At 53.2% G+C, this 12,500-nt stretch overlaps 1 protein-coding gene across 1 annotated transcript in view; it reads left to right on the forward strand.

Annotated features, from left to right (window-relative positions):
- The window catches only part of pgm5 (phosphoglucomutase 5), a 49,249-nt gene that overhangs the window by 12,061 nt on the left and 24,688 nt on the right, over positions 1-12,500 (forward strand). The window lies entirely within an intron of this gene.

Genomic DNA, 12,500 nt, shown 5'->3' on the forward strand with positions numbered 1-12,500 from the left:
ATTTGTTGGAGTTGGGGGAGTTAAGGGGGGCCGGGTGGGGGCTAGTGTATAATCTGTGTGGAGTCGTTGGTGGAATAGACTCATTTTTAGCATGTTTACCAAACCTCTCCATGCAGAGTTGGGAAGGTTTGCTCACAAATAGTTTGATCATCAACAACACACCAGATTACTCAAACTGGATGTCATGGTCATGCTTTTGATGCCATTACGCGCCACTCCCTGTGATGGACAGACAGATACATTTAAGCTGTGTTATTAGAATCATGTAGAAAAAGACTTGCTGTTAAAACTGTCCAAGCCACCTCTGCTGAACTGTTTTGAAAACACTGACTGAGAAGTGTTCTCTCAGGGGGCAGACTTAGTGAAATGCACCTCATCTGTCTTGGCCTACATAGACTTGTGGACTGACAGAGTACTACCCACCAAATCCATCAAGGTGTTTCCTAACCAAAAACCATGGCTGGATGTACGGTCTCTGCTCAGGGTACGAGATGCTGCTTTCAGGCCAGGTGATGCTGGCCTCCAGGAATGCCCCAAAAGAACTGAAGAAGGGCATTAGAGAACTAGAGCTAGTGCCAGACCGATATATCGGTTTGGCCGATATATCGGCCTGTATTTGACTTTTTTTTTACGACATCGGTATTGGCAATTATGCAGCTGATGTGTCAACATTTTAACCACTTTCAACCTAGCCTCCGCATTTTAGGCATCTCATAATAGGCAAATAGGCAAAACAAAGAAAGAAAAAAGGATAGCAAATCTACAAGCTCACAACAGGTCGCATTGCGATGCGTTGTGAGCTTGTATTTTTATTTTTAATAGGGCTTAAGTGGTTAAAAGTTTTGTTGCATTGCTTCTCTCGTTGTTCACTATGGGAAACAGCGCCCTCCGGCGATGATACAGAAGCTTCACATTCACTCCCTCAGGGCCGAAACCCTTTTTGGCCCGATGGGCCTTTCGTCGCTTCCCAGCAGCCTCCTCGCCCGAGGGCATATGAGGAGCAGGAACGCGGAAGTCATCCTCTTTGTTCCTTCTGCCAAGCGTGTGAAGGAGCTCCACACTCTAAGAATCGAGGTTGCGGGTTTCTACAAGCTCAATAGCGACGGGTTGGATCCCAGTCCACTGAGTTCCCCAACCCTTCTCCCTCTAACTACTATTTTCCCGGCGTGGAAAACTCCGCTAACATTGTTAGCTCTTCAATCTCCATGGATCGACGGGACCGTCCAGCCGTCGCCGATCGCCGACAGCTGGAGACCAGCATTGACCTTCCCCCGCGGCGTTGCGGCTCCCGTTCATGCTCCCAGCCTCTCGAGGAATGGGACCAGCATGACCACTGCGTTAGCTGCCTGGGGCTCGCACACGCTGAGGACGCCGTCTACGGCGACCCGAGATGCTACGAGTGTGCAGGCTTGCACACCTCCGAGCTTAGGGAAAGGTTCAACAGGGCCCAGAGGCTCTTCCTACCACCACGAGCCATGTTTGAGAGCTGCGAGGACGAGTACGACGGAGACCGCCGCTACTATTCCTCTCGACGATCGGCGGACCGCGGGCCAGCTAGCCTAGCCTCCGTATGGGAAGAACGTCGGCGGCCCCGAGCGTCAGCAACAGCCGGCTCTGCACGAACTCTGGAACCTCCGAGGTCTACTCTGCACCCCCGCTCACGCTCTCCTACATCCAGGGCACCCTACGAGGGCAGCGAGCCCCACGTGGATCCCCTCTCTCCCCACATGATGGCCGCTGCAGCAGCGCCGAGCATCGAGCGGCTCTTCGCTACTACTCCCCGCCGGTGAGTGTTGATGGCGATGCCGATAACGGGGCCATCACCTCTTACCATGACGATATTGACGATTTCCAAGTCGTCGATGAAGTCCAGGGGGACGGGGAGGTCGTCCTCCACGACGCTGACGCCACGGATGACCGTGGCCCCCCAGTTCTCGGCCCACCTGAAGCGAGGACCCTTCTCCCTGTTACTATGCCTGCGGTGGCGGCTGCGGCTCAGCCTGGCAGCATTCTCCCACCAGCCGAAAAAGGTGAGACCACTTTACTGGAGCTCTACAAAACAGCTACCATTAGATGCGGTCTTAAATGGCCGGCTGACGACACCGAGGAGCCCCCCGCCAACCCGTCGGAGTTTCAGGGTCTCGACTCGGTGGAAGAAAAGGTTGCCAAGAAATCAAAGCTTCCCCTGGCTATGGGTTTCAACGCAGCTCTCTCATCGTCGTGGGATTCCCCTTTAACCCCGACTCTGATCCTAAAAGGCTACGTTTTAACATCGATTGTGCGGGTGCGAGCGAGCTCGGTCTCCTGGCCCTTCCCCCCATGGATCGCACCCTAGCCCTCTCACTCGCCCTTAGCATACCGAAAAACCAGAAGCTCCCCTTCTCCACGGTTAAGGATCCTCCGCTTCTGACCAACGAGAAGGACGTGTCTGGCTCTGCAGCCACCAGAGTTCTCCACAAAGCTTTTACCTCCGGAGCTAGAGCCCTCAACGCCACAGCGCTGCTGCAGGGGTCCCTGAAAGTACTCCTGAGCGAGGCAGGAGACACCGCCACACCTCAGCAGCTAGCAGAGATGAGGCGCATCACACAGGAGCTTATCCTGCTTAACAAATACTCCACAGAGTGGACTGGCAGGGGAATCGGACTGTGTGTTACTCATGAGAGAGCGCGGTGGCTCGACCACGTCAACTTCAAGGGTCCTGATGACAAAAATAATCTCCAGAACCTAAAAGTAACTCCAGGTAATCTTTTCAAGGGGGGCATGAGCTACCTGCAGGACAGCGCCGCAGTGCGTAAAGCTCAGGACGAGGCTGCCTTGTCCTGCATCCAGGTTCCGACCAGGTCTCTTCCCCCCAAACCCCAGAACCGTCCTCCGCGGCCGGAGAGAGGCAGACCACCGACCCGACAGGACGCTCCGTCTCGCCAGACCCATTCCTTCTCCGCCCCGCCCGCCGCCAGAAGCGAACAGCGGGACCGGAGAGAGGACGACCGTCCTCGCCCTCCACCCAGCAAGCCTAACCAGAGAGGCGGTTACAGAGGTCGCACGTCCAAGCGTGGGGGGTCAACTAGGTGACACCATCACTCCCTGCCAGACGTGCAGGGAGGCTCTCTCCCCCGGTTCCCTCTCCCCTCAGACGGGGGATCTGCATCGGGTTCTAGTGGCCGCGGGCCTCAGTACCAGGACGACGAGGAAGAGGAGGAGACCTTCATCGGAGTCAGTGGCGACAGTGAACTGCGCTACGAGCCCCGAGTTCAGAGACACACACACACATGTCACAGTAGCAAATTACGTGAATGTGCATGCACAATTGAATACACATGTTGTCCTAGAGAATTACTTAAATGTGTATGCGCCGTTAAATTTGAATGTGTCCCGTGCTTTTGTTGCAAATGTTTCTTACTTGACGAAAAATGCTGTAATAAACAACCAAAAACTTCTGCAAACAAAGGTACCCAAAATGCGGGGGTCCATGGTGGTCGTTGGACAGAGAAAAGGCGTTATGGCGGGCCAAAACCGTCATTTCCTACAAGGGTCACGGCAAAATTTTCCTTGGTCCATGAAAGAAAGTCACAAGGTAAATATAAGCCAAATTGCTGTAAGGAAGGTGGGTGTAGCCAAAATGGCCGCCCCCACTGCACAACACGTGTTGCCAATAAAGATGGCCGCTGCTGCTCGCAGACACGTGTTGCCGGCAACAATGGCGGCGCCCACGTGCGTGGCCAGTATTTCCAAAATGGCCGCGTACATGGGCCCGGAAGTAACACCAAGCACGGTTGTCAGGCCAACGAGTGGCGCCAAGATGGCGGCTCATGTACGCTCGAATACAATAACAACCCCCCCAAATCCGTTGTCATTGCACATCGAGCAATGGAAAAAATGCAACCCCAACCCCTGGGTGCTTCGTACGATAGCAAAGGGTTACAGACTGCAATTTTCCACCAAACCACCCATGTCCAACAAAGTACTGTTGTCACAAGCGAGTGGTCAAGCGGCGGTGACGTTACGAGAGGAGATCTCCTCTCTATTACGCAAGAATGCCGTAAGGGAAGTGCTACCAGGAGAAAGCCGTCTCGGTTTCTACTCGAGATACTTCCTGGTCAAGAAGAAAGGGGGTGGATTACGTCCCATAATGGATCTCAGAGCTCTCAACAGGTATTTGAAAACTTTTCAATTCAAAATGTTGACGGCAGCAGCGTTACTACGCTCAGTCCGCCAGGGCGACTGGTGGAGCTCAATAGATCTCAAGGACGCATATTTCCACATCCCTATTTACCCACCGCACAGAAAATTCCTGCGGTTCGAATTCGAGGGTCGGGTGTACGAGTACCTGGTCCTCCCGTTCGGGATGTCCCTGAGTCCCAGGGTGTTCGTGAAATGCACTCAGGCAGCGATAGCCCCTCTGAGGCAGAGTGGCGTTCGCATAGCGAGTTACATAGACGATTGGCTTCTGACGGCGGATTCGCGTCAGGAAGCATGTCATCACACCAGTCTGGTGGTGTCGCACCTGACCTCCCTGGGGTTCACGCTAAACTTCGAGAAGTGCGTGCTCACACCGTCCCGTCGCGCTACTTTTATAGGTATAGCACTGGACTCGGTCGCTCTCAGGGCGCGTTTGTCTCAGGAGAGGATAGATTCCTTCCTGAAGTGTCTGGCATTGTTTCAACTGGGACGCAGGGTCCAGTACAAAATCTGCATGAGGGCAGCGGGACTCATGGCCTCGGCCATTTCCTTAGTGCGTCTGGGCAGACTACACATGCGGCCGTTTCAGAGATGGGTGGGCTCCCTCAGGATCCCGGCCACTCAGGGTTTTCGTCACGTGACAGTGTCCGCGGCGTGCATGCAATCCCTTCAACAGTGGAAAGTAGCTTCTTTCCTGTCGGAGGGCGTCCCGATGGGGAGGATCATCTCGAGGAAGATGATCACCACAGATGTCAGCCTGACAGGCTGGGGCGCAACATTCGAGGGCCGGATGGCCAGGGGTCTATGGGACCGCAGTATGAGGAAAGCACACATCAACTACTTGGAGCTGATGGCAGTCTTTCTGGCAGTAAAACATTTCAGGTCCCACATCGGTGGTTGTCACGTTCTGGTCAGGACAGACAATACCACGACCATGGCCTACATCAACAAGCAGGGAGGTCTGAAGTCTCCTACCTTAGATGGTCTGGCTCGGAGGCTGATACTGTGGTGCAACTTGCACCTGAAATCAATCAGCGCCTCTCATGTGCCTGGACTTCTGAACAGGGGAGCCGATCTTCTGTCCAGAGGCAGGACTCATTATTCGGACTGGTCTCTGCACCCCGGGGTCGCGGCCCAGATTTGGACCAGGTTCGGTCGGCCCCAGGTGGACCTCTTTGCCTCGGAGGAGAACGCGAAGTGCTCGCTGTTTTTCTCAATGAAAGGACAGGCTCCGCTGGGTTTGGACGCCCTGGCACACGAGTGGCCGGGGGGGCTACTTTATGCGTTCCCTCCGCTGGAGCTGATCCACCCCACTCTGGAACGGATCAGGCTCCGGGACCTGACGGTGCTGCTGGTGGCCCCAGCATGGGGCACGTGGAGGTCGGAGATAGCTCCCCTCCTATACGAGCGGCCTTGGCCCCTCCCGTTGCGAGAGGACCTGCTGCAGCAGGCGGGGGGCGAACTTCATCATCCCAGACCCGCAGACCTAGCTCTGTGGGTCTGGCCCGTGAGAGGGCGTTCACTAGGCAAAGAAACACACCTTTATGGAAAGTTTAGGGTATTTATTGAATACATAGAATGTAATGGAGGGAAGTGAAAGGGGTTCCGGGGAGGGTCGCCGACCCTGGAGTCTTTGGGGAGGAGGTCGTTAGCGTAGTCAGCACAGTACACGTGGACGGCCGATGGCGTAGTCAGCACGGCACTCATGGACCGATACCCCCAGCAGGAACCTGAGAAGTAGGAGAGAGAGGAGGAGGGAGAGAGACGGGGAGGGATATAGAAGGAGAAAAGGGAGTGGTGGAAAGCACAACCTGTGGAGGTGAAAGGGGTGGTGGAGGGATGCTGAAAACGTTATGAGCTTGAGTACGGATGTACGAAAGCGAATAAGGGGCTTCTGGGTAGTTCTGACAAGGTATAAATAGCGCCAGGTAGATTGGTAAGGGGGCGGAGTAAAGGTGTGTATCCCCGCCTCCTGAACATCTGTTGTTCCAACGCCATTTCACTAGGCAAAGAAACACACCTTTATGGAAAGTTTAGGGTATTTATTGAATACATAGAATGTAATGGAGGGAAGTGAAAGGGGTTCCGGGGAGGGTCGCCGACCCTGGAGTCTTTGGGGAGGAGGTCGTTAGCGTAGTCAGCACAGTACACGTGGACGGCCGATGGCGTTGTCAGCACGGCACTCATGGACCGATACCCCCCAAAAGAGACAATGAGAGCAACTACTAGACTAAGGAATTAGCCTGCTCTGTTTTGACGGGCCCCATAAAAAACGCGGCAAACTGGTCTAGAACGGGGAAGAATTCGGAATGACCGAGTGGCTAACTGATGAGAAACTGGGGTGTGGAGGAGTGGGAAAAGGAGGATGGAAAGAAAGTAGCCGTTGTTGCTGTGTGGCAGGGCTAGAAAAGAAGGAGAGTTGGAAACTCAGAGGCAGGAGCCTGTTGGAGTGGAACAGAGGTAGCCGTCTTTGCCGTGTGGCGGGGCTAGAAAAGAAGGAGAGTTGGAAACTCTGGGGCGGGAACGTGATAGTGACTATGGTACTGGCAAAATGCAGGGGTAACCGTTGTTGCCGTGTGGCAGGGCTAGAATGGGGAGGGTGAGAGAAAGAAGGGAGATGAGATGGAGGGTGAAAAGGTCGAGAGGATTGGGGGAGAGGGCGGCGAGAAGATGGAGGAGAAAGGGGAGGGAGAGGATGGAGGGGAGAGAACGCATGGAGGGTGAAGAGGGCGAGAGGATTGGGGGAGAGGGCGGCGAGAAGATGGAGGAGAGAGGGGAGGGAGAGGATGGAGGGGAGGGAACGCTGTGGGCGCGAGCGCGCTGCAAAAGAGCTGTGGGGGGAGCGCTAGGGGCGAGCGCACTGTGGAGAGCGCTGTAGTGGAGGGAGCGCTGTGGATAGAGCTAACGATGTTCGTAGCTAAAGGTGTTAGTAACACCGGGCAGCAATGTCTGTGGACTGGCAATGTCTGTTAGTAGCGCCAAGCAGCCATCTCTGTGGAGGAAACAATGTTAGTTAGTTGGAAACATTGTAGTGATAGCGGTGGCGGCTAACCACGGGAGCGATATTGGTAGTATGTCGGGTATGAATGCTCGCAAGCTCGTGAATGGAGCGAGCAGCAATGTTAGGAAGGAGACAATGTTAGTTCGGTAGGAACATTGTAATAATAGCAGTAGCAGCTGTTGCCACGTGGGCAATGTTGGTAGTATGTATAGTAAGAAGCTAGCAAGGGAGCATGATGCTAGCATAGCTCATGAATGGAGGGAACAGCAGTGTTAGGAAGAAACACATGTTACAGTAGTTCGGTAGGAACTTGTAGTGATGGCTATAGCAGCTGTGGGAGCAATTTTGGTAGTATAGTAAGCTAGCATGGGAGCATGATGCTAGCTCATGAATGGAGGGAGCAGCAGAAAAGGGGGGGGTGGATGGGGGGAGGGGTTATTGAGGGGAGGACAGGAAAGGACAGGGGGGGGAGAGTGAGGCGATGCCACCCATGCCATGCCATGCCACCCATGCCACCCGCTGGGTGGCATGCTCGAAAGTGAAAGCGGGGGGGGGGGGGGGGGGGGTGCGCTGGTGCCAGGTGTGGCCACGGCAGTGCTTGGGTGGTAGGAGAAAAGGAAGGAGACTGAGGTGGATGTAGGGATGGGTGGGGTGGGGGGGGATGAAAATGCAGCCTGCGGTACGAGGGATGATAAGATAGACAAGACAGACATTAGGGGTGGGTAGCAGGCACAGGGTTAAAGATTGGAAATGTATTGGAAAAGTAGTAGTTGGAAAGAAGATATGTGGGCTGGTGGAGGCAGTGTTCTTCTGGGCAGGCAGCCCTAAGCCTCCCGGAGCGGCGGGTGACGTCATCCGGAATCGCCGCGGTAGCTTCAGTGGTGCGTGACGTCATCGGACCGCGACTGGCGCGACGAAGGCCCCGGTGTTGTTGTAGCCGGCTGTTGTAGTTAGCGTTGTGGCTGTAGCTAGTAGCTACTAGCTAACAGCTGGAGGAGCCGTGGTGGCACGGACCGGGGGAGCCGTGAGGCGAGCGTTAGCGGGGAGCGGTGGCGTTGCTGGCCGTCGGGGACGCAGAGCTGCTCGGTGGTGGCCTCCTTGCGGTTCGGCCCCGCTCCCGTTCCCAAGAAGTCGGGCGATGTTGTGTGGGTGCGTGGGACCAACCTGAAGGATGTCGCGGTTGACCAGATGGTGGGATGATGGTAGACAGACGTGAAGTTGAGGTGTCTGGAGAAAGCAGAATGCGGAGGCGCTGGGAGAAATGGAACGGCGGGACTTGGACTGGCTGGAAGAGGTAGGGTGCTCTTGCTGCTAATCATGCTGAAAACGTTATGAGCTTGAGTACGGATGTACGAAAGCGAATAAGGGGCTTCTGGGTAGTTCTGACAAGGTATAAATAGCGCCAGGTAGATTGGTAAGGGGGCGGAGTAAAGGTGTGTATCCCCGCCTCCTGAACATCTGTTGTTCCAACGCCATAACTTGACTGCGACTGGACTTCCACCTAGGGTGGTAGCTACTATTCAGGCCGCTAGGGCACACTCCACTAGGTCTCTCTATGGAGCTAAGTGGGGCGTGTTCGAGGAGTGGTGTATGGAACAGTCCCCGGTTGTGGTCCCGTTCCAGGCGTCGGCCGCAGATATCATGACCTTCCTACAGGATAGGTTGGATCTTGGGAACGCTTTCTCCACGGTTAAAGTGTACTTGGCGGCCATTTCGGCCAACCATGTTGGTTTCCCCGATGGAAAAACCGCGGGGAAACAACCACTTGTGGGTCAGTTCATGAAGGGCGCGTTGCGTGAACGCCCTGTCTCAAGGTCTTTGTTTCCCACGTGGGACTTGGTCCTGGTGCTAGACTCACTCTCTCGTCCTCCTTTTGAACCTTTTGAGACGGTGGAACTGAAGTTCCTCGCGCTCAAGACAGTACTCTTGGTTGCGCTGACAACAGCGAAACGGGTGAGCGATATACATGCCCTCTCGGTGGTTCCGGAGTGCATGAGGTTTGCGGGTGATGGTAGTAGGGTTGTTCTAAAACCTAACCCGGCGTTCATCCCCAAGAACCACCTGACGGTGGTTGTGCCAACCGAGTTGGTGGCTTTTCACCCGCCTCCTTTTGCCTCAGAGGAGGATCGGAGGCTGCACTGTCTTTGTCCAGTGAGAGCCTTGCGGCTGTATGTCCAGAGGACTGCGGCCCAGGGCCGGCCTAGCCAGTTGTTTGTCTCCTTGGGCCCCGGGCCTGGGGGAAAGGCGGTGACTAAGTCTACGCTTTCCCATTGGATTGTGGAGGCTATTCGCCTGGCATACACCAGTAGGGGAGCCCCAGTGCCTGAGGGCGCACTCTACTAGGGGTGTGTCAGCGTCCTGGGCCCTCTGCAGAGGGGTGTCTATTCAGGACGTTTGTACTGCAGCGAGTTGGGCGTCGCCGTCGACTTTCGCTGCTTTCTACAGCCTGGACGTGGCGGCGTCTTCATTGGCGCACGCAGTCCTGGGTGTGGCTTCCACCTGAGGGTGGGTGGGTGCATGGAACCGCGGTAGTTTCTGTTCATGCCCCTGTGCCTTAGTGTAGGATAGGCCGATGTCTGGGCCTTAGATTTATAAGGCGGACTTCGGTCTGTCAGGGCCCTCCCCCCACTAGAATAGACAGGCTGTGCCTGCTTCTTAGTTTATAAGGCAGACCTTGGTCTGTCAGGGCCCCACTTTTCTCCTGTTCCGTGCCTTAGACCCGGTGGGTCTGTTGGCGCCTGGGTGGCAAGGGTCACGCCCCTCGGAGGGCTGGGACAGCAGTTTGTGGTATCTCGATTCGTAGATACATTCCGGGGGTTTATATCTCCCATAGTGAACAACGAGAGAAGCAATGCAACAAAACTATGGGTTACTTGCGTAACCCCGGTTTTGTAAATTGCGAACGAGTTGTTCACTAAAACACCCTTCTTTTTTGCTTGGCAGAAGGAAGCTGGTGTGTTAAGAGGATGACTTCCGCGTTCCTGCTCCTCATATGCCCTCGGGAGAGGAGGCTGCTGGGAAGCGACGAAAGGCCCATCGGGCCAAAAAGGGTTTCGGCCCTGAGGGAGTGAATGTGAAGCTTCTGTATCATCGCCGGAGGGCGCTGTTTCCCATAGTGAACAACTCGTTCGCAATTTACAAAACCGGGGTTACGCAAGTAACCCATAGTTTTTTGTTTCTTTCTTTTTATAAATGTTTTGCGTATACATTTGATGATCTCAAATACAAACTTTAATGAAAAAGATTTTTTAAAGTGATTTGTCAATTTTGTGCTTCTTGACAAAATATCGGCAAAAACATTGGTAATCAGTGTGTGGTTTAGGACTTTCCAAAATCAGGATTGGCATCGGACCCAAAAGTCTGGCGTCAGACGGGCTCTACTCAGTGTAGTTACAAGCAGCACATTGAGGGGCACTTTGAACACAACAACCCCAGCAGCAGCATGTGGAGAACAGACTACAAGAGTACAAGTAGCACCTCACAAATCTGCCATGACGTTGCACTCCCTGACACCCTGAACTAGTTCTTCGCACGCTTCGTATAACCAAAACAGCAGAGTGAGAGCTGAAATGACACTGACTGAGGAGGAGCATGGGTGCTCGTCCTACGGCGCCACCAGGTGAGATGCGCTCTGACGAAAACAGACATGGCCAAAGCAGCAGGACCATACAGGGTGTCAGGCCCACGCACTGAAGTCAGTGAAGCTGACCGACATGCAGGTGTGTTGTTCACCAGCATCTTTAACCACTTTAAACCCTATATAGTTAGTTCAACACAGTCCCCCAGGGGTCTGTATCAGGCCCCCTCCTGTTTTCCTTCTGCACTAAATATCTTTGCCACCTGTCTTAAATCCATCACCGTCGCTGTTACGATTATTTGTTAACTATTTGTTAACACGACTGTTGTTAGTTGCCCTAAGAGCGGTTTTGAAGTCGGCAGTTTGCTTATCGAGGGAACAGATCTACAGAGGATGCCGTCTCAATCGTACTTCATGCAGCCCTGGCCCCTGTCCCACCTGCACCATCCAAACACTTATACTGTCTAATATCACACTGTATACAGTATATTTGGATGCTATTTTGTGGACGGCACCATAATCCCAACTAAACTAGTTTCCAAATTTAACAACCTGGGATTAGCCGCTTGGAATTCCTCATTAACAGAGCACAAAATATCAGAATGGGCAACCACACATCCTGGACGCTCATCCTGGCCAAAGGTGCACTGCAGGGCCGGGTGCTTATCTCCACTCTCTTCATAAAGATATAATAAATATCTTTATTTATTTATTATATACACGTACATATGTAGAGAGGACACTACCTCATCATATTTATCTTGTTTACTTATCTTGTTCTCTATTGCTAATGGTCTCTGAGTTACCAAACATAATATCATAGTATGCCTGCAATGATGAATAAAGTGTCTTATCTTATCATCAGGTATCAACATAGTATACTCGTGAACCATAACTCTGTTATGTGATGATGTGTTTCTGTCTGTTCACTCCAACTCTGGGCTCTTAATAGTGAGTGAGTCTTCATTTTTATTAACCCATCTCACTCTTATTATTCCTTTACCTCTCGACTGCCCACTCTATACTCTGCACTCCTCTCTCTTTCCTCCTACACGTTGCACTCTCTTTGCTCCCTCTCTGGGACACCCCTACACACACACACACACACACACACACACACACACACACACACACACACAAGCACACACACACACACACACACACACACACACACACACACACACACACACACACACACACACACACACACACACACACACACACACACACACACACACACACACACACACACACACACACACACACACACACACCATATTCCAGGTCCAGGTCCAGGCTTCCTGTGTGTGAGTGCATGGCTCAGATTCAAAGCAAACATCAGCTGAAAGGTTAACTCACGTTGTTCCTGCTGCCTTTGCCTTATTAAGATATTGGATGAGCTGTTGGCAGCTCACGCTGGGCCTCTACCATTTGGTTTGCTTTACTTCAAAGGTCAGTTTGTAAGCGTCTCCCTCTGTCGAACCTGGGCAGGGACTGGGTGTGAGTTCTATACTGTTCGGAACGGGAGAACAAATAGATCGAATATGTCTCATGGGCTTCTAGTTTGATGGTGGTAAAACTGTTGGCTGTGTTTTCTCAGAGTTCCATGTCGGTGCTAATGAAATCTCCCATCAGTGCATTGTTTCACAAGTATTGTGTGGGTGTGGCATTCCTGATGTGGGTGTATCAGCAATATTCAAGTGCAAGACACTGTGCAAGTTTGACTAATGACATGCTGGCCAT

Source organism: Gymnoscopelus braueri (assembly GCF_963280865.1).
Source record: "Gymnoscopelus braueri genome assembly, chromosome: 7".
NCBI classification, from domain to species: Eukaryota; Metazoa; Chordata; class Actinopteri; order Myctophiformes; family Myctophidae; genus Gymnoscopelus; species Gymnoscopelus braueri.